At 42.0% G+C, this 19,322-nt stretch overlaps 1 protein-coding gene across 1 annotated transcript in view; it reads left to right on the forward strand.

Moving 5' to 3' along the window:
* Nucleotides 1-11,128: 11,128 nt before the first annotated feature.
* Nucleotides 11,129-19,322, forward strand: part of GALNT9 (polypeptide N-acetylgalactosaminyltransferase 9) — a 252,854-nt gene continuing 244,660 nt past the window's right edge. Inside the window, exon 1 of the mRNA XM_074606360.1 lies at nt 11,129-11,481. The gene's annotated coding sequence lies outside the window, so the exon portion shown is untranslated. The remainder of the gene's footprint in view (nt 11,482-19,322) is intronic.

Below are 19,322 nucleotides of genomic sequence, written 5' to 3' on the forward strand. Positions count from 1 at the left end.
CCATGGACCCTGTGCAAAACGCTGATTACTTTAGGCATGCATGAACGCCAGGTTAATGAGGTGTGATCCCAGAAACACAGGGAGGTATGTCTGGCTGTGATAGCAAATGACAGAATTGGACAAAAAGAGCTGACTGTCATTATTTTTTTTCCCCTCCCTTTCATGCCTCTGAGATTGTCCTCCATACTCTTGGAGGGTACAGAACTTAAAATGAGATCTTTGTCTTCCCAAGCCCCCCTTTTAGATGTGAATGGAAAAAAACCCACACTTTTTTTTGTAGCATAGAGTTGGAAAATACGTTATTTTTCTTTGTGGATAGGTTGGGCTGCCTTGCTTGCACCTTCCCCTCACTCTGAGTTATTACAGAAAGTGGTATCTGGTAGTGTGAATAATGCTGTGCTCCTGCCAACAGGCACAGAACACATTGGCTGTAGATCTCATAAATGTCAGAGGTATATAAGGAAGGTAATTGGGGATAGTTCAAATCCGAAAAACAAAGGGGCTGAAGTGCAAAATTTGGCTTAGCTGATGTTCGTCCTGAACTTTTATAGACTTCAGAGAAATGGTTGTTCTTGAAAAGCAAATTGCAATTACAGTTTAGCACTGATTTATTGTAAAGCAGCTTAACGAGGAATTTTCGCCGAATGCTTTGTGGGCTGTTACTGAAATGCAGCATTAAATCTTCCAGGGACTGTTAGCACCCCCACACTGATGCAGGCCTCTTATCAGCAGTTACTCTCTTATCCAAGAGAAACTGCAGGCAGAAAGCACTAGGAGGTTCTGAAGAAATTGTGGGACAGTACTGAGCAGACACAAAATACTTCCTGTACTTTTCTCGAGAGAAGTCTGTCCAGTAAACCTGATTAAATGTTTCTACTTTTCTCCACGATTACATACTAATGATTGCAGCCTCGCACTTGAGGTCTGTGAAGGGGCACTGTGAATTTCTTGGCATTCTTGGGCAATACATATTGCTGCTCTTTAGTATGATGTAATTGTGATTGTCCAAACCCTTCTCAATGCATAGGTGCTTCAGAGCATTTCTGATCCACCTCAGAACAAAAGTCCAGAGAAACCTCCACAGAGTATAATCCTTTAGTGAAAAAAAACCACAAAATCTCTGCTTTTATTTTGTTCTCCTTCTTTATCCTGTCTCTATACAGGAGGCATCTGCCTCCTTCTTATCCAGTTTTTCACCTCTTACTCTCAAGGTATCGGTGGTTTTCTGGTTTGCATTTATCATTTTCCAGGCTGTAGTTCTCCCTTTTTCTACAGCTCTAACTTTACCAGGTCTCTGATTACCTGTAGCCAGTAACTTGCTACGGAAGTTCTTTCTCAGACTTTAAATCTGTGCTGCTTTTCTCAGTTTTCCCATATGGTCAACCACGGGCATCTCAACAGCAGAGATGTGGTGTGCATATTTCCTGTCCCATCAGGATGTGTGAGAGGGATGCAGTGGGCAATGGGATGCTGTTACTTTGTACGGTAGTCTCTAGATAACTACGGGTTTTTGCTACCTAGTGCTGCTCACTGCTATCTTCACTGTGTTAGTGGCGATACCTGCCTGTCACCTTTCAGGCTATACTTCCTCAGACCATGAAGTTTTTGAACAGGGCCCATCTTCATAGCATGGTGAATTCTTCTGCAGCTGGGGCTTCTACTTAGTGTTGTTGGAGCAGATATTAATGGCAGTAGTGTAATTGGGGTCTGGCCACGATGCATTAGAGCATAACAGGCAACTGCTCATCGTTTCACAGTAAGAGTTTCTTCCAGTGTGATAGCTTCTGTAACTGTTAGATATCATACTCTGTTCCTAATTACAGAGTGACTCATGATAACTCTACCATCCTCCAGATAACTCTGCAATTAACTTATGTCACTGTTATAATTTTTTAAGTATGATTTAATAAGAAGAGACTAATTTTTGCAGCTCTGTTAAAGGTACATTTGGTTTTTCACTCAAAAGACTCGGGAAAGACACACAATCTTTGTTTTATTTCAGGCTAAATGAAATGTAGAAATCTCATGAAACGTAATGGGTTCAGTTACTCTGGGAGGAATCCGTAACGTTTCATTTCATATCCTTATGTTCTGCCAGGGAATGTACTTCACCAAAGGAAGCTGCTGAAAATGCAGTTGGGACTGCTTATTGCTTGGTAGAAGAAATGCCAAGGTTTTTAAAAGGGTGGGTGAAATGAAAGGGAAAAAAAAAAAACCAAAAAAAAAAACCCCCACCACCCCCCCCCCCCGCAACCCCGAAGCAAAACAAAACATTTCTGCAGGATTGTGTTTTCAGGGTTAATTCTCCTCTTGGCCTCAGCAGTCCGCTCACCCTGGCCTGCTGAGCTAATGAGGAAGAGGGGGAAGACTCCGAAAGCAGATCCCACAACTGAGGCACTGTCTTCACTCTATATAAACCATCTATACCTTTTGGATAGCCACAAAAAAACAGTCTAATTCCTAGAGCCCCACCAGTTTTGGTAGTGTGCTGTATACTGCTTTCTTTACATGCATATATGAATTTGGGTCTCTTTTTTTTAGGAGAGCTCCATTACTGAATGGCATTTTAATAGTAGGGCAGAATTCAGTGACTGAATTGGCAAATACACAAATGCCAGGCAAAATTTGTCATCTTTGGTAGGCCTGACTGAAGTTTTGAGATCAAACATACAACAGTTGGAAGCAAGGATGAAAGAAAAAAAATCTTCTAATGGCTAAAAGTAATTACTGTATTTTCCTTGTTTATAACACCACTGTATAATAATAAAAAATAGCTTTGCAGTATGGGTAACTGTTGCTGCAAATGTTTTTCATGGAGCTTCAAACTGCTCCAAACTTTTCTACCAAAAGTGGCAAAGCTCAGATCCAGATTTGAATTTGGAGTTTGGTTATAATTCAGCATCAGCATTGCTAGTCTACTTCAGGCTTCTACAAGTTATTAGATGGGGAGTTAGGAGCTGAACTTAAGTGCTTTGGTAATTCAGAAGAGTCAAAGTTATTCAGAAATGTGTTTCTAGAGATTAGAAGTGTTTCTGGTCTAGAGACACTGCTGCTGCTTCTACCTTGAGGATTAAGAGGCAGAATATGATGACAACTGGCAGCATGTTATCCTTGGGTTAATGAGGATGAGGAGGAAAATGCTCTACGTCTTCTTCATATTCTCTTAAGTTGGTGGGTTGAAGATGTCTCACTAAGTCTCGAAGAAGTTTCTGTGAACTGCTTTGTTTTTCACCCATTAATGGTGACTTTGCAGTAACTACACTAGGAGAGTCCACTGGGGTTTTGCTCGGGGCAATTATTTTAGGGATGAGTAAACCTTTAGAACGCTCTGTGGGTGGCATCCAGGATGTAAAGATGCAGATCCTTTCTGTCTTTAGATGGAGCTGGCTTGTGAATTTGCAGTGGTATTGTAGTGCCAGGAAATAGATGAGGAGGCTGACAGACGTGCTCTTAGAATGAAATGCTTGACCCCATCTCTCTAAGTCAAGATTGAAGCAGACTGGTAAAACTGTTGAAAGCAATTTGTCCTGCCCGAGCCTGTAAGATACCTGCACTGTGCAAAAGTGCTGAAATACCTTTAAACTCATTGAAGTGGGCATCAGACTTTTACTGTTCTGTTATTTGGATGAGAAGCAGCTACAGTCTGCGCAGTGTGAGTAGGTGAGGAAGCAGCCTGGATCCCCTACAGATCAGCTGCTCCCATTTCACCACTGCTGCAGGATTGATTCTTTGGGATGTATCCAGGCTGCAAAAGGGTGTCTGTTTGCGCCTGTCACAGTCAGAGAGGAAATGGGACTGCTATTAGTATTCTTCTGTTCTTTCTCGTAAATCTCTTTCCACTTGCCAGAAAAGAGGCTTTTACCTCTAGCGGTTTGTTCTTATTACAGAAAGCATATTGAAGAATTAGAAAAGGTGCAGGAGAGAGTAACTAGTAGAATAAAAGGTCTCGATGGTTTAGAGCCATGTGGAGAGGTTAAGAAAATTAGGCTTGAATTCATTAGAAGACAGGAGATTAAGAGAGGACATGATTGAAATGTAAAATTCTACATGGGGAAGGTGGATGGAGCTGAAGCTGTGTGGGAGCAGGTTAGAAACAAGAGCACATGAACTGAAACTAAGAAAGAGAGATGGAAGAAGATAGAAAACCTAATGCATCAATTGTTGTTTTTAAAAGGAACTGCAAACAATAATTTTTAGGTAAAAGAAGAATGAACTGGAAAACCTGAGAGAGTGGGGAGACCAAGGGGGAAGCGTTGGTAGGATGCCACTTTAGAATGTCAAAACCAGCCTGATTTCAATATATGTCTAGCTGCTGTCAGTATATCTCTGTCTTAAGTGAAAGCCAATGCTTGATATGGAAGCCTTTAAACAGGCCTCTGACAGACAAAGTCCGTCCATAGTAATGGTGACTTCATCCTTCTAGATATTGGGCCTGTCCTTAGGGTCTTAAAAGGTCTATGACAGTTGGGTTACAGACTGCAAGTCTTTTTGGACTGTCTCTCCTGTGAATACATAAATGTGCCCATGTCTCGTTGTGAGGCCAGTTCCCTGTCCTCGTATCCTTTGTGTTTGAGTGTTGGATATGGGTAAACCCAGCAGTTGCGCTCGCAGTATTTTAGGTTTTGTTCCATCTGCGCTCAGCAAACCTTTCTCATTAATCAAAACCAAATGGCTGCCTTTCACATATGCTGCCCAACTCTTGATGAGAAACTGCCAGAAACTAAATAAACCTTTTTCTCACCGGCACAGAAGTCATTTTAGAACCCCCAGATGATCTTGCAGCTCATGAGATTTAAATTGCAACCAGACCAAAACCCAAGCTCTCAGATTTTTGCACATCACATTGAATTTTGCCCCGATTGTAGTGGAGATCAAAGATGTGTATTTCCAGGGGCTGGCATTTCCTGATGCCAGGAGCTGGCACTAGAAGGAGGGTAGGGACACAGCTGCTGCTGTGCATGTGCTGCCTGCAGATGCAGGAAGGAAGGAAAATGTAAAGCTTGGAAGGGTGCTCTGGACTGTCATTTGCAGAAACACTTCGAAGAAGCCTACAAAGAATTCAGTTTGTTTGTCAGATTTACCAGCCTCTGTGCTATTTGAAACAAGGGTTGGACATACAAATCCTGTGGGGCCAACAGTATTTATACAGCTGACAACTTTCATTTGGAAGCTACAAATGGACAGGTAACTCTACAAGCAAAATGTCCTAGTGAGGCAAAAGGGCTGCTGTAAAGACACATTAATTGGCAGCCCTTCTCCTTGCTCAAGTCACATTGTCATGATACGTGCTAATGACTTTGAAAATGGCCATGCAAGAAGGAAGATCTCACTGCAGACAGTTCTTCAATTAATGTTGGGGAAGTGGCCAGAGTGTTGCCTGATTTTTAAAAGACAACCTCTCTTGTCTATCCCCTTCATAGTCTCTGTAAGGTCCTGCTGCAACTCCACCAATTGCTCCAGAAAGGAAGCACCTGAACTGTCTTTCTTAAATGCAGTTTATTCTGCAAAGCTCCCATAAAACCAGCTTGCATGATTATAGGAATTCACTATAAGGGAATCCTAATGTGCCCTCCAACTACCTGTAGCTCCTAATACTTGCCCATGCTGATTCCCTTGAGCACTAGTCGCTCCTGGATTCATGAGTGGCCCCTTGAGGACGATGGCAATCAGTGTAAATTGAAGTGGTCCCTGGCACAAATCACAGCATCCAACCCAGAGCCTGAACACTTTAGGTCATGTATGTGTGCAATTGTAGCTAAAAGATACCTTTGTATCCCCTGTTACCCCTGCTGGTTTCCATCTGTATCAAAAGCTCTGAGGGGATTCTCCATAAAGCAAATGCAAAAAACGGAGTCCTTTTTATGCCCCTTTAGGTCATAGTTGCTCTCGCACTTTGTACTTGCTCCAAAGATGGAGAGATTAATATCCTGTTAGCTCAGGGCTTCTTGCTGCCAGCCTTATCAAATTATTAAATGTAATGCTGGATTGTTACTGGTTCTCAGTTGAATAAGAAAGAGTGGAGTTCGGAAAAGGTTGAGAATCATGGTGCTATCCTGTATTCCCACAGCATCCTTCCTTGGCTTGTGCTGGCTTCCTGCAGTGTTGAATTGCCATTCTTTAGAGCGAGACTCCATGCTCTCTCTAGGAGGGAGGTGTTCAGACACATAATTGCCCATGTGTGCGAGCCTGGGGGAAAGGCTGCATCTTCTTTCTAGCATCTGCCTGGTGCACAAGCTGGATAAATAAATAAGCCTGGAGCCTCTCATAATAAAATATGCTTGTTGCTCCAGCTCTTCGGTTGAGTTATAACTTTGGAAGTCAGCATAGCCTCTGCATCTTCTGTATGAAATCCATGCAACTGAGGTTTGTGACATAGAGCTGTATTTTACATAGGTGAAGCTCCTACTATAAATTGTGCCACATTAACTGCTGAGCTTTTTGCTTCTAGGGTCTGTTTAACGTTTTTCAGCATTGAAAGAAATAGCAACTGAAGATGAGAATGGGAGTACTGTATTTTCAGGTCAGCTAAAAGAATTGTGCTCTGTTTTCCACTGCCTCAATTCGTAACACCAGTCTAGTTGCAACTACAAACTTCAGTCTGTCTGAAAGAGATGATGTGATCCAACACCTTTAATTAGTTCGTGGAAGTGCCTTTATCGTTCTCTGAATGTGATCTTTTATTGGAGAGAAATCAGTCCGTAATTTTATATGATCCTGTACTGCTTTTACTTTTTTAATTTCATGCCTGTTATTGTCCAGCTTTTTTCTATCTAATGAAACTTTCACTCAATAAAATTGATGAGCTTTTCTACATGCTATCTCCAGTATCAATGCAAATCAGTGTCACTCCGGTTACGCCTAAGATCCCTGGCAGTATGGACTCTATTTTTATTGTCTGTCTCCATCTGGAAATGCATTCTGAGTTTACCAGTGTAGGAGACAAAGGGGACTGTAACAGAGATTCTCAGCATTCTTTGGCTGTCTGTGTAACCTTGGTCACATCGCTTAATCTGGCTGTGCCTTGCTAACAAATGTTTCATCTGTCATTATGGTGTATTTGTGCGTTATGCTTTTAGAGGCAGTCTGTGTGTAGTGCAGTTGGATTCCATCTCTGTGGCACTATATAGGTGCTCTTTGTCACAAATATCAATAATAAATACTACCGGGATATAGGAGAGAGTTATATTTTCTTCCACGTGGCCATGTGTGTGTGCAGACCCGAGTGCAGAGTGAGTGGGGAAGTGCTGCACCTTGTCCCTCGTTAGAACTGGTCCATTGTTTCTTGGCACTAATATTCTCTAGCTCTGTCCCTGTTCATTTAGTTTCTGGAGTTAAACGTTAGCTGTTAATTATTTTGCACATATGCTGGGTTTTCACTGCAGTGGGGGGACTGCTTGGCTCAGCACAGCTATGCGCTGTTGATGAGGAGAGCTCGTTTCCTCTGGCAGTGGGTCAGAAGCACACTTTTCTGGTTGACCTGTGTGGTCACAGTGTCCTGTCTGACATCACCGGGTTTTACAGGACCGCAGCCTGCTAGAGCCCATTTCGTCGGTGCAGCAAGCAGTCACTGAAGTTCCTTCCAGAAATGGAAGCACAACACACAACTGTTTTTCTACCACATCAGAACAGATCATCCCATGCTAGCAAAAGCTTTTCACAGGCCAGCAGGCAGGAAAAATGTTCACATCTCCTCAGGCAGAAAGCCATCAGTTGTGTGCTGGTGCTAATTAGCGAAATTCTGATTAAGTCATTGGAGCAATGCCAGTTTGCACCAGATAAGGAGCTGGTCCATGTGGAATTGGTTGACACGGCACAATATAGTGTGGGCCGAGAGCACCCTGGGGTTGTGGTAGCTCTATGCTGAAAGCAGAGCCCAGAGTAGCAGCAGTGCAGTAATAGTTTAGTCTTGGTTTCTTTTCTGGTACTTTATTTACTTCCCTTTTACAGATATATAGATACATATCTATCTCTATTAAAAAAAAAAAAAAATCATCTTTCTGTGTGTGCACTATATATGTATGTACCTACCTTTCCAGTGTGTAATGAGGGGTTGCTGAAGCCCACAGAGCTAGCAGCGTGTGGTTAAGCTATCAGCTGCGCACAGACATACTGGCTGCCTTGGGGGGATCCCCCTGGGGAGAAGGAGTCTGGGCACTGTACTTCAGTCCTAAGGGAGCTGGTTAGGAAATAGATTTATTCCCCCTTCAGCTCCCCAAACATTGCATTTACAGGAAACTTGATCATATACAGCCGAAATATAGTCGTTACATTTTTTGAAATTTTGGAACTCTCTTCAGCTCTGGTCATAAATATATGTTCTTAATATAGTATCTTAACATTTCAAATTATCCATCACTTCAGTCTTCCAGTTACCCCATACCCACACAGATATGTTATTCCACTTTAGCGTCTGAAAATGTTTCTGGATTTAATGAGTGAATCATCATCTGTAGAAAGACATGAGGTTTCTTGCATGAAATCTTTATATATATATATATGTATATTTCCATTTTTCTTTCTTGGTCATTACTGGTATCTATGTTCAGGTATGGTAAGCTTAGAGGGAAAAGTTCATGGGGCAATATTTTGCTCCTTTAAGTTCATTATAGAGATGTATAGCTCAGCAATATTAATGAAAAAAGTAAACATGATATTCTTAAAGCACAAAAGTTTGACCTCTTTCTCTTCCCCCTCATCTAGCTAAGCACACACAGTTATACACTTGATACTCATTCAGTGAAAACACTCAGCACGTTATAAGTTAGAGCTTATTAAATAAATGGAGACTAATGCATGGTCCTCTGTTGTCCTAACACACTGGAGATATCTGTCTTCAAAGCAGATGTGACTAATAGCGGACAAGCGTGGGGGGAACTAATAATTTTTCTGCCCTTGGTAGAAAATCTTCCTCATTGTGTGCTACTCAATGGCAAACTACTATTCTTATTAGGTACTTACCTCCCAGGATCTCTGATATTGATGTCGAGCTAGGCTGAGTTGGGAGGTAATATTCTCCAAGCTCTGGACTAAAAGGCCTCTTATGTAGCTAGAGTATCAACGAATACATTGGCCTTTCCCAAATAAACTGTGTGGTCCCTCTTTCTGGGGTGAGATGCACAAGCAATGAGATTGCCCCTGCTTGCAAAGCCGATCTGTGAAGCATCATGAACGCTGGTCATCATGTTACCCTCAGTCTCACGCTGGCTAGCTGTACAGGGTAGAGCTGGCTAATCTGCATGCATAACAATCCCTTTCCTTGTCATTTAAATGGTGAAGCCTCTGGGATGAAGTGTAGAAGCTGCTTTAAGGCTCTGTACCAGTGCTGCATGGTACTCGACTGCAAAAAAAAAAAAAAAGCAGTACTCGACTGCAAAAAAAAAAAAAAAGCAGTACGTTGAAAAGATGGACTGTCGGAAGAGAACAAAAGCCTGATCATGTGGAGTGATGGACGAAATGTGATAGTTTGTCATCACATCTCTGGAGATTGTTCTGTTTTTCCTTCTCAATAAAATGAGTATTTCAGCTTCATTTGCAATCTTTTGCAATTTCTGACAAAGACAAGAGGTGTCATTCAGTGTTGTATTGTCATGCTAGAAGAATATTGTTAGCTTTTAGCCTGCCGCAGACTAAAATTATGTTTTGGGGGTTTCCCCCACTTTTTGTGATGGATCCCAACCAATTATTTGATCCACTGACCACAGTAAAGGTCCAGCAGGTGTGTAGATGTTCCAGAATGTTCATAAGCAGTTTAAGAGAACTTGCTGAAGTGAGGGGGGGTGGGAAATAATAAGATGTGCACAACTGTTGTAGACATTTTAGAGTGCTTGCCACCATCACAGCTCTGAAAAAAAATAGATTCAGAGTCTGGAAGTAATATTTATCTAGGGCTGTGGGACTAAGGGCTTAGGTTTGCAAGGCTAAAAGACACGACTGGCCAGAGAGATGTAATGGAAAGTGCTCTGGGAATGGATTCAGCAACTGAAGAGCCCTTGAATGCAATGAAGCTAAAGGTGTAGAGAAACAAGTCAGTGACCCTTCAAGGAATTACCTTTCCAAATCTTCTGTGAAATCATCAAAATGACAGTTCCTGCCTCATAGTCAGCTAGTGCTTGAGAATTATGGAAAGCTTTAGGTACAGATTCCACTTTTGGTTAGTTCAGGTGGGAGGATGGCTGACTGAAGTTTGTGGTGTCTGTAACATTCAAAGACAGCTCTGCATGCATCATGTAAAATGAAATCAAAGGCCTGGGTTTCGGGTAAGCAATTTAGTAGAGCAGTGTTCCATTGTAGCCTATGATATGATCTTACTTTCTGTGTTAATGAATGGTTCTCTTTGCCAGCCAGCACGTTTGCTCAAAATTATAGAGTTCAGCTTCTGAGCTTTAGAGCTGCATCTGTTCTCAATGGTGTGTTGTCTAGGGAGGGGAAAATCTTAGTGTTTCAGAGGATGGTAAGAAATCGAGTTTGCAGATGTAAATGTGAAGCGTCACAAGGAACACACATGGCTACCACGTCTGCAGCCAAAGGACTTCCCTCGCTCCCTTGCCTTGGGAATCAACCACATTATTTTAGGTTTTGCTGCACTGATTTGACAGTTCAACTGAACTTCTAGGTTGGGTTTTTTTTTTTTCCTGTTTTTCCCTTTTTCTCCTGTAGTAATTGCATGACACAATTTTCCTCAACCCTTTATTTTTTTTGAATAATAAATTGGATTTTTGCTAGGAGGAGACATATTTCTTTTTTTTATGCTGCTCTCTGTGATGAGTGTGGTGGGAGTGTTTGTCTCCCCCAGCTGCTTTCGTTGTGGCCAGCTGCAGAACAATTGGTGAGACACCATCTGGCTTTCCCTAATTTTCACCAGCTGTAGGTATAATCAGCAGGATGATTGCAAAGTCCCTCTTCCTTCCATACAAAACTCTGGAAAACAAATGCAGTGATGCATGGATGTGTAATGGGAGATTGAAAACATGCCTTGGTTTTCAGAGGGGTACAAGAACTGCATTAAATTATTCTTGTACAAGTTTAAAAGCATATGAGTTAATGTGCATCTGGTGAGCAAACTGCTGACGTTCAGCTGCTACAGCTTGTCTGGAGTTGGCGTTTCTCAGTGTGGGTGGGGGGGACACACAGACACAATGAGGTTTCCTGCGTGCTCATGAAGCACAAAAGAGCTTCCTTTCTACAAGTTTTTGCCTGTTGAGATGCATTTAGTTTTTAATCTCTTCAGGCAGGGAAAGTTTTCTGAAGTGTACAGCTAGTGAGGACTTACCATGTGAGCCATGTAGAAGCCAGCAAGATAAGGGTTAACTTTTGTTTATCTGGACTCATTAAAAGTATCAGGATTAAGCCCAGCTGGTGCTGGTTTGCAGCTCTGCTCTCCACCACGCTTGCCACATTAGGTGTGATATTTCAGAGGTGCTGAGCTCTTTCTCTTCTTTTTACCATGGATATTATCTGGATTTCAGTTGACCTGAATGTGAGGTACGTTTTAAAAAATAGCCGCTGCTGGCATGATCTCCTGCTCCTGCATAAAATCAGGTAGGGTACTGCATTCCCAGTGGTTCGAAGCCCTACTGGATGGGGACTGAAGGGTTGTCTGGGACTGGTGAAATACTGTGTGACCGAACTGTGCTGAAATTGCTTAAAGCCATGTCTGCTGTAAGCCTCTGTTTTGTAGGTTCGTGTAATGTTCTAGCTGCCTCCATTTGAATTATTTAAACAGTGCAAAGTACAAATAGCTAACGAAGCACCTTAATAATAGATTGTAGGGCTAAGGTTTATGACAAACCTGCATACGGATGTAGAGAAGTAACAGGATAGAAGGAGGATTATGTAAAGGCAGGTAGCATTTATGGCCTTTTATGCATTCCACAGTTTATTTTTCAGTTAAAGCAGACTGTACTCGTATTCATGCACATCTACCAAAAATCATTGCTTTGGTAAAAATAAAATTGGATGCTTCACTCCCATGTGGCTGAAATTAATATTGTCCAGAGAGCAATTTGAGACTGTTCCAGAGGGGATAGATCTTTCCACTTTTGCTTAATTGTTTTAGAAGAGGTTCTGAGAGATGCAGAAGGCCGTGCAGTATCCCATGATCATCTCTTGTTTACCATCACAGGAGATCAGAATTTCAAATGTTTAAGGGGGAGAAAATGGTATCTGGGAAGCTAAATGCCCATTTGGAATATGTGAGAGGGAAAGGATTTTATGTGAAGTGTTAGCAGTGCTCTGGTGACAATTAGCTGGTGCCCAAGCAGCTGAGAATCTGCACTTTGCTGTTAGTATTTCAGACTCCTGAAAAATCCGGGAGCCGTGCTTAGCCCTGGCCTCTTGCAAGGCTAGGGCAAACATCATGTTTGCCTTTGAAACACTATCAGCATCAGCATACTGAAAGAAACATGCATGTCTCTGAAAAAAATTGAGCTAAATTGGAGAATACAATTGTGATTTGTGTTTAATGTGAGTTTGTGGGCAGGCTGAATTTAGTTCTGGCAGTGGGGGAATTGCAGGTATCTCAGTCCTGAAAATCTGTGGCTGGATGACTCCTTGGTTAAGCCCAAGCTGCTCGTAGGCTAGAGATAGAAAGACCTATAGCAAGCAACAGTTAAGGTATTGATTGCTGTCATATGAAAAAACCACAGTGTTTTGAGAATAAAATCCAAGGCAGGGGGAAGGGTATGTGTTTGAGTTTGGCAAGAGCAATGTTAGTATAAAAAAAAAAACCAACAGCAACAAAAAGACAAAAAGCTGTTTAATAGAAAGTAATCTATTCTACTCGTATCAAGGCTATTAATTTTGCTACTAGTTCAAAGCAAAATAAACTATCAAAGAAGCCAAATCCAACAACAGCAAAAAAATCCTCCATTGTGCCTAGCAGAAATAGCTGCATAAAAGCTCTTCAGTGGAATTTGAATTTCTGATTAATTAGACTGCAGTGTTAATTAGTGCCAGTAGTCCTGAGACAAATCTGGTAATTAGTGAGTTGCATATCCAGTGGGGAAGCCCAGCAGAACACCTGTTTTAGAGTGGCTCCTGTATGCAAATGAAAGATTTGCTGTACTGGGGCAGTGCTGTTCATTTTCCCAGTTCTGTGCCTTGTCCCGCAACCATTTGTATGCGGGTTTGCGTTTGGGAGTGATTGTGTGAGCAATTTCACTGATTGCTATATAAATAAGTATGGTCTTCTGTTAGGCTGACAATGCCGGCCCAGGTATTACCTAGCACATGTGAAGATGGTAACTATGGATCTGGAACATGTTATTCCCAGTTGTTTTGACTGGAGTAATTAACGGTTGATCAGGCTTGTGCAAATGTATTAACTGCACCTCAGGCTCTCAAGACAAATGTGTGTAAACCTCAGACCCCAAACTAAATCTGATCCACAAAAACTGTAATTCAACAGATATGCATGTGAATTCTTCTCTTTAAAGACATTCCTGATCACGGAATGTTCTTCCTGATCTTCACCAATGTGGCCGGGTGTTGGTTGCTCAGAGCAGCTCCTGTTCAGCTCTGATGAGAACAGAGCAACCACAAATCTGTGGAAGGTAGGTCCTCTCATTCCTGAGCCTCTTGTCAACAAGGGACTCCCTGTGTGGTTTTACATGTTCATAGCAATACTGATAAATGAAGACTTTTTTCTTAATTAAATTATTTTGCGTTTTGGCCGCTTTTTTCCTTCAGAGAAGGGATTTAGCTTTTGCTCTGTTAAGTTATAGAGCAGGCATTACAGATTTTAGGCTTATGGGGAGGTTCATTGTGAAGCAGTAGCTGAGGTCTGTGGCATTAGGGAAAGATGTTTGAACACAGCTCTGAGCACTAATTAGTTGCCCTAGGAGCAGAGAAATACTGTCTTCATTCCTACCAAAGGTTTTGTGTTAAGCATGGAAACTTTTGTATCCTGACCAGATACACACTCTGCTTGGAGATAATTGTCTTTTTTTTTTTTTTTTTAAAAAAAAAGACACGTTCAGGATTAAGATTTCGCTTGGCCTTAATTAAGGATGTCATTGGTTGAATAACAAATACGGTGCTGGAAATGTCGAGGTGCCCTTTGGGACAAGGTTCATCCACATTAAATGCCACAGGTCGCTCTGGGTAGTGATCTTTCCTGAATATAAAGCATTGGCAGCCTAAGGGCAGGCTATAAGGAAGGTGAGGTTCAAAGCAATTTACTCCATCTGAATTTGACACTTAGTGTTGACACAGCTCTGATCTGCCTAAGGTCAAGAGGCAGAAAGTTTGTGTCAGCATGGAGTGGTACTAAAAACCAGAGTTTTAAAAGTGCTGGAGAAAAAAGCTGTTGCTAAGGAAATGGGCTTATTTAATAGTCTGTTTCTGTACCGGCCTGTTCCCCATCAACTTGAATATGGTCATTCTTAACTTGATACAAACAGAGAGGCAAAATGCATCCCTTGGCCGTGAGCCAAGCAGACTCAGCAGAATCTTGAAAGAAAAATAAAGCACCAATCAAGTTAGCAAATAAAAGTGAAGATTTGTGTCTTTCCTCTGAGGATAGTTGATGGTTTTTAAAAAGTCTTGTGACTAGAAACCTTAAAATCTCCCAGCGCAGGTTGATCAGCGCAGGAAAAATGCTCCACACCGATACATTGGTCTCTGATTTTTTTATTTTTTTTCAGGAAAATTCAATCTAGTTTGATAGTATTTTGTACAAGCAAATAAAAATACCATGTAAGACACAAGTTAAAATACTGTGAAAAGCAACCAGGGTATGGCTAGTATTTCATCTTGTCAGTGTCTTAGCCTTTTGGGGATGGAGATTTGTCTGTCGAAGTAACTATATGTGAGAAAATCTCAGGAATGTGTTAGGTGGGGCCAATATCTCTTGCTAGACCCATGGATTTCATAAGAGAGAAAGCAAAATATGGTTTGGGGCATTCAAGCCCATCTTTGGTCCTGAAGTTCTGTAGTCATGGGCCATCATGTGAAGTGGAATGGTGGACACTGAATGCCCGGCATGGCTATATATTCAGGCTGGCTGCCAGAGGTAAAATGTTAAAGGTAGGCAGTCCTGGTCACCAACCAACCTAGCTACGATCTCTAATCAGAATAGTATTGTGTCAGGGCCTTTTTTTGTTTATTAACTTGAACCACTGTAGTACTGATAGATATCCTTATTAGAAGGAAGATGACCACGGGTGTGACACATGAAGAGATTAATCCTCATTTTCCTTGCTGTAACTTCACCTGGATTAAAGTGTTTCTGTACTTTGAAGCTGCACTGATGGAAATGGCTTGAGCACCACTAAGCACCGCAGATGTTCAGGCAGAACTCAACGTCAGGGTTGTTCTGCCCACATGGCATTGAGGAGCTCATCTTCAGCAAGCTGAAGGAAGAGTGTCAAAATGAAGGATGGCTTGTTCAGGAGCTAGGCCTGGGAATGCTGTACTGGACTTGGGGTTTGAATGCCAAGCACCAAGCGGTGCCCTGCCACCAAAGCTTAGTGGTTGTAAATGCGTTGTAGTGAGGTTGTAAGAACTGGTTTGCAACTCCGTTTTCTTACCTGGCCTTCCCAATGGGAAGCAGAAAAGAGACTGCTGCTTCCTTGCTCCAGTGTGTAGGAATGACGGATATCAGCAGGGCTGGGCTTTCCTGAGGTAATAGCAGCCGTACCGTGCGGGTAGCCCGAGCTCATGTTGCTGCCAGTCTGGTCTAGGTGAGAGGAGGAACAGGAACACCAGCTGCAAAGTGAGGTCCTCTGGCGATCCTGCCAGTGCTCTTGTGAGATGCAAATACTTGAGGGTTGATACTTGATACTTGTAATACTTGAGCTATATCTATATGGCATAGCCCAGATGTGGTAGTGGATGATGCTGTGTAGCATCTCTGTACACATAGTCAAATGCTCTGTGTTTCCACAAAGGCAAAATGATAAGCAATAGCTCGCAGCAGACAGTACACTAAGATTTCTCACTGGGGCTCTGCTTTTAGCTGGGCTGGATTGGGTAGCTCGTTGCAGCTGTTAGCTAAATGCACCTATACAGAGCAGCTGTAATCACAAAATCTATAGCTTTATGGAAATCAGAGCTGAGTGCAAGAGACCTTGTGGACTTGCAGTCTATCATAATAACCTCTTCAGGTCGATAAATGCTGTGAACAGTAAGCTAAATGTGTCCTTTCTAACCTATCTCAGTTTTGAGAAAGGGCAAATGCTAAGGTTAAATGTAAACAATACCCTGATGATGGGCGTGATGAAACCGCCCACATGCAAGGGCTTGTGGTTAAAATGACTCTGAGCCATTTAGCCTTGTTAACAGTGTTACCCTGGAGCTATCTAGGTAGATGAGAAAACGGAGATTTTTTTTTCTGAAGGTTTCTGGATTTGCTGGAGGCCTTCAGCCTTTTGGGTGTTACCTGAGCTCTGAAAGATCAGGGAAAACTCTTAACTCTGTGGAAATAGTGCCAAGGTTTTTGTTGGTGCCCCCTGCCCAACATCAAAATGGAAAAAATATGTTTCTTAATTTCTGTGTGTATCATGGTGGGCGGTCTACAGAAAAAAAATCCCAATACTTGAAATCCTCTTGTGCTGTAAGGAAACTTGTAACAGATTCTCTTAGCAGAGGCACAGTGATGGTAATTCTCCTTTGACGCTATTTCCAAGCAGGGTTTCCACAGTAATGAAATATGACATAGTCAATGATAGCTCAGCTGAAAAAATTGGCCAGTTAAGGAGAGGCTCGGCATACGTGCACCTCTGGTGCACCACCTTAAATCACTCTGCTACAATCTGAATTGTCTATTCCTGATAAATCTTTTCAACATTGCTGGATTTGGACTGTGGAATTAATGCATCCTTATGGGATATGTTCCAGCTTAATTCAGACTTGTGTAATTCACTGCATTAGAAGTGGCCCAAAGAGATACTTCTTGCTTTCTTAGTTTTGCTTACTTTTTTTTTTTCCTTTTTAAACAAAAGGGCAATTGCCATGTAAAGTACCTTTGAGAGCCATCAACATTTGAAATATCTGTCACTGTAAATAAATTTGGAGTGTTCATTGCCTATCTGGAATCATACTGTAAAACAATCAGAGAGGAGACTTTCGTTTGTTTTCCCTTATAAAGAGCATCAGCTGCTGCTGTGTGACTAGTTCCAAGAAGATAACTAATGAAAAGGCAGCCTTACTTGATGTTAAAATGAATTTCCCAAAGCCTCTTGTACTTGGTGCTTCTTCCTACAATCATGTGTGGCTTCCAGAGCAAATTCAGTCTGAGTACCAGAGTGAAAGGAAAATAAGACAAATTGGAGGAAGTGAAAATTTCTCAGGTGGTCTCTGAGGTCAGATCTGCCTCCATAGGAAAAGAGTCGGTGAACGTGCTCCGAAACATGGTTGATACAGGCCATCCACTCTTAGGGGAAAAAGCATGTTGCAAACGTGTCAGTCAAAACATTTTCTAATTATCTACATGCTCTACGTATCTTTTTTATATATATATATTTATACGACTTTCATGATTTTCATCAGGGGAGAAGCGAGGGATAAATAACATGTCGAGGAGACTGAGAGTGTACCCCAGTAATCACGTAAGGTTAGAGGTTAAACAACTGATACCATTCAAAAGAGAAAGGGGTGAGTGAGCCATGAACCATAGCGTTGTGGAGAGCATCCTCTGCATAACTGCTGCGCGTACAGGTGGGAGCGGAGGGCTGGGGAAGGACCCGGGTGTGCCTTTTAGGGGCAGAGACAGAAGCGTGGGGATTCCGTCAGATCTCTACAGGCTGGAGTCAGTCCTGCTTTGAAGGCTTCTCTCCAGCCCCTGACAGGTTGCTTTAGATTTCATTTTCTATCATGCAGACGTCTGAGAACCGGTGCCTGAAATATCTGGCTAGTGATAAATACTTTTAATAACAGATCACTTGAATGCCTGTGGTTTCTGGCTAGGTCATTTTGAAGCAAAACTCTGGGCTTCTAGGGCACTCTGGTGATGAAACAAACTATTAGCTTTTTACTTGCAGTTTAATTAAGTGTGGAGGGCTGGATTTGCTTCACTTGGAGGATGCTGGAAGTGATCCAACGCTGTCAGTCCTGGACTTGTGTGCTAATTGCCCTGACTCAGGAAGTAATTTGGAGATGTTCTACTGGAGTTTCTCCACCAGGAAAAAGCTCTCCGTTGGGAAAAGAGGAGCTTGACTGAAGACAAGAGAGAGTTTATAGCTGTGGTTTTGCATTCTCCTTGAGGAAGGTGTGTTCTTTCCCCAGCATCGCTCTAGCAGAGCTGAGCCAGCCAGTGCAGTATTGGCTGCCGGATGAGCCTTTGCTGAACCTGCTCTGCCAGTGTGCTTGCCCTCAGTCTAGGAGAGTTACGCTGCTGAGATACAGCCTTTTGGTACGCAGGGAAGGCAACATTTTTTGCTGAAAAAGGTGATTATTCCACTTTGGCATTTGTGCTCACAAGCTTCTTTCAGGTTTCAGTCTAATGGTCTTGATTTAGACAGAGGCATGCATTTCTCTTTATTTTGGGAAATCTTGGCACTTCATTAGACCACTTATAGCTGAGTGACAGAGAATTTAATTTTCTTCCTTTCTTTGCTACTGTTGAAGAATCCTTCCCCATCTCTTGTGTCACCCTGTCACATTGGAATGATGTTTGTCCTACAGAGATGCTGAAGCACAGCTTCTCAGCTCAGTACTATTAAGCCTTCTCTTATTCTGGTTTGATGTCACCTAGTCTTGCTTTCTGTGTTATAAAATCCTTGATTCATCTATTGCCTAAACAACTTAGTGATTTGACACATTGTTTTAAATTCTCATGACAGGATCAAGAACATGGGCACAATACTGGAGATGGTAGAGACCTTTAGGTATGTGACAGTAAGATTTTTTTGTCGCTCCTAACCTGATCACTGATGAGATTCTTGAATGGAACAACCATGGAATAATGTACTTGACATGAATACGGAGGGCAGCGCTTACCGTAATAGTAGATTATTCCCTTGTTTCTGAGGAGGAAGGAAGGATTTAATCTTGCAAGTTTATGAAAATTTCAGCACCTCATATCCTAGTACGAATACAAAAAATTAAATTTGCATGGGTGGGAGGGTTGTCTGTGTTATGTCTGATTGCTTAGGAAGATCAAGGGCATCACTAAAACCTTTGCTGTTTGATTTTACAAATGGTTTCTTACGGACTAGCAGTGATTCATCCGCATCCAGAGAAAGGAGCAGAAGTAGCATAAATAAGTCTGCATCATAGCTACAAGCACCGTGGTAGTCTGAAAAGGGTGAATTTTCTCAGTATGGCTGTTCAGATGACAAGAAGTTGTCTATGATATTGTCATTGTCAAATGTGAGAACCAACTG

This window comes from Larus michahellis, chromosome 13 (assembly GCF_964199755.1).
Source record: "Larus michahellis chromosome 13, bLarMic1.1, whole genome shotgun sequence".
Classification (NCBI taxonomy): Eukaryota; Metazoa; Chordata; class Aves; order Charadriiformes; family Laridae; genus Larus; species Larus michahellis.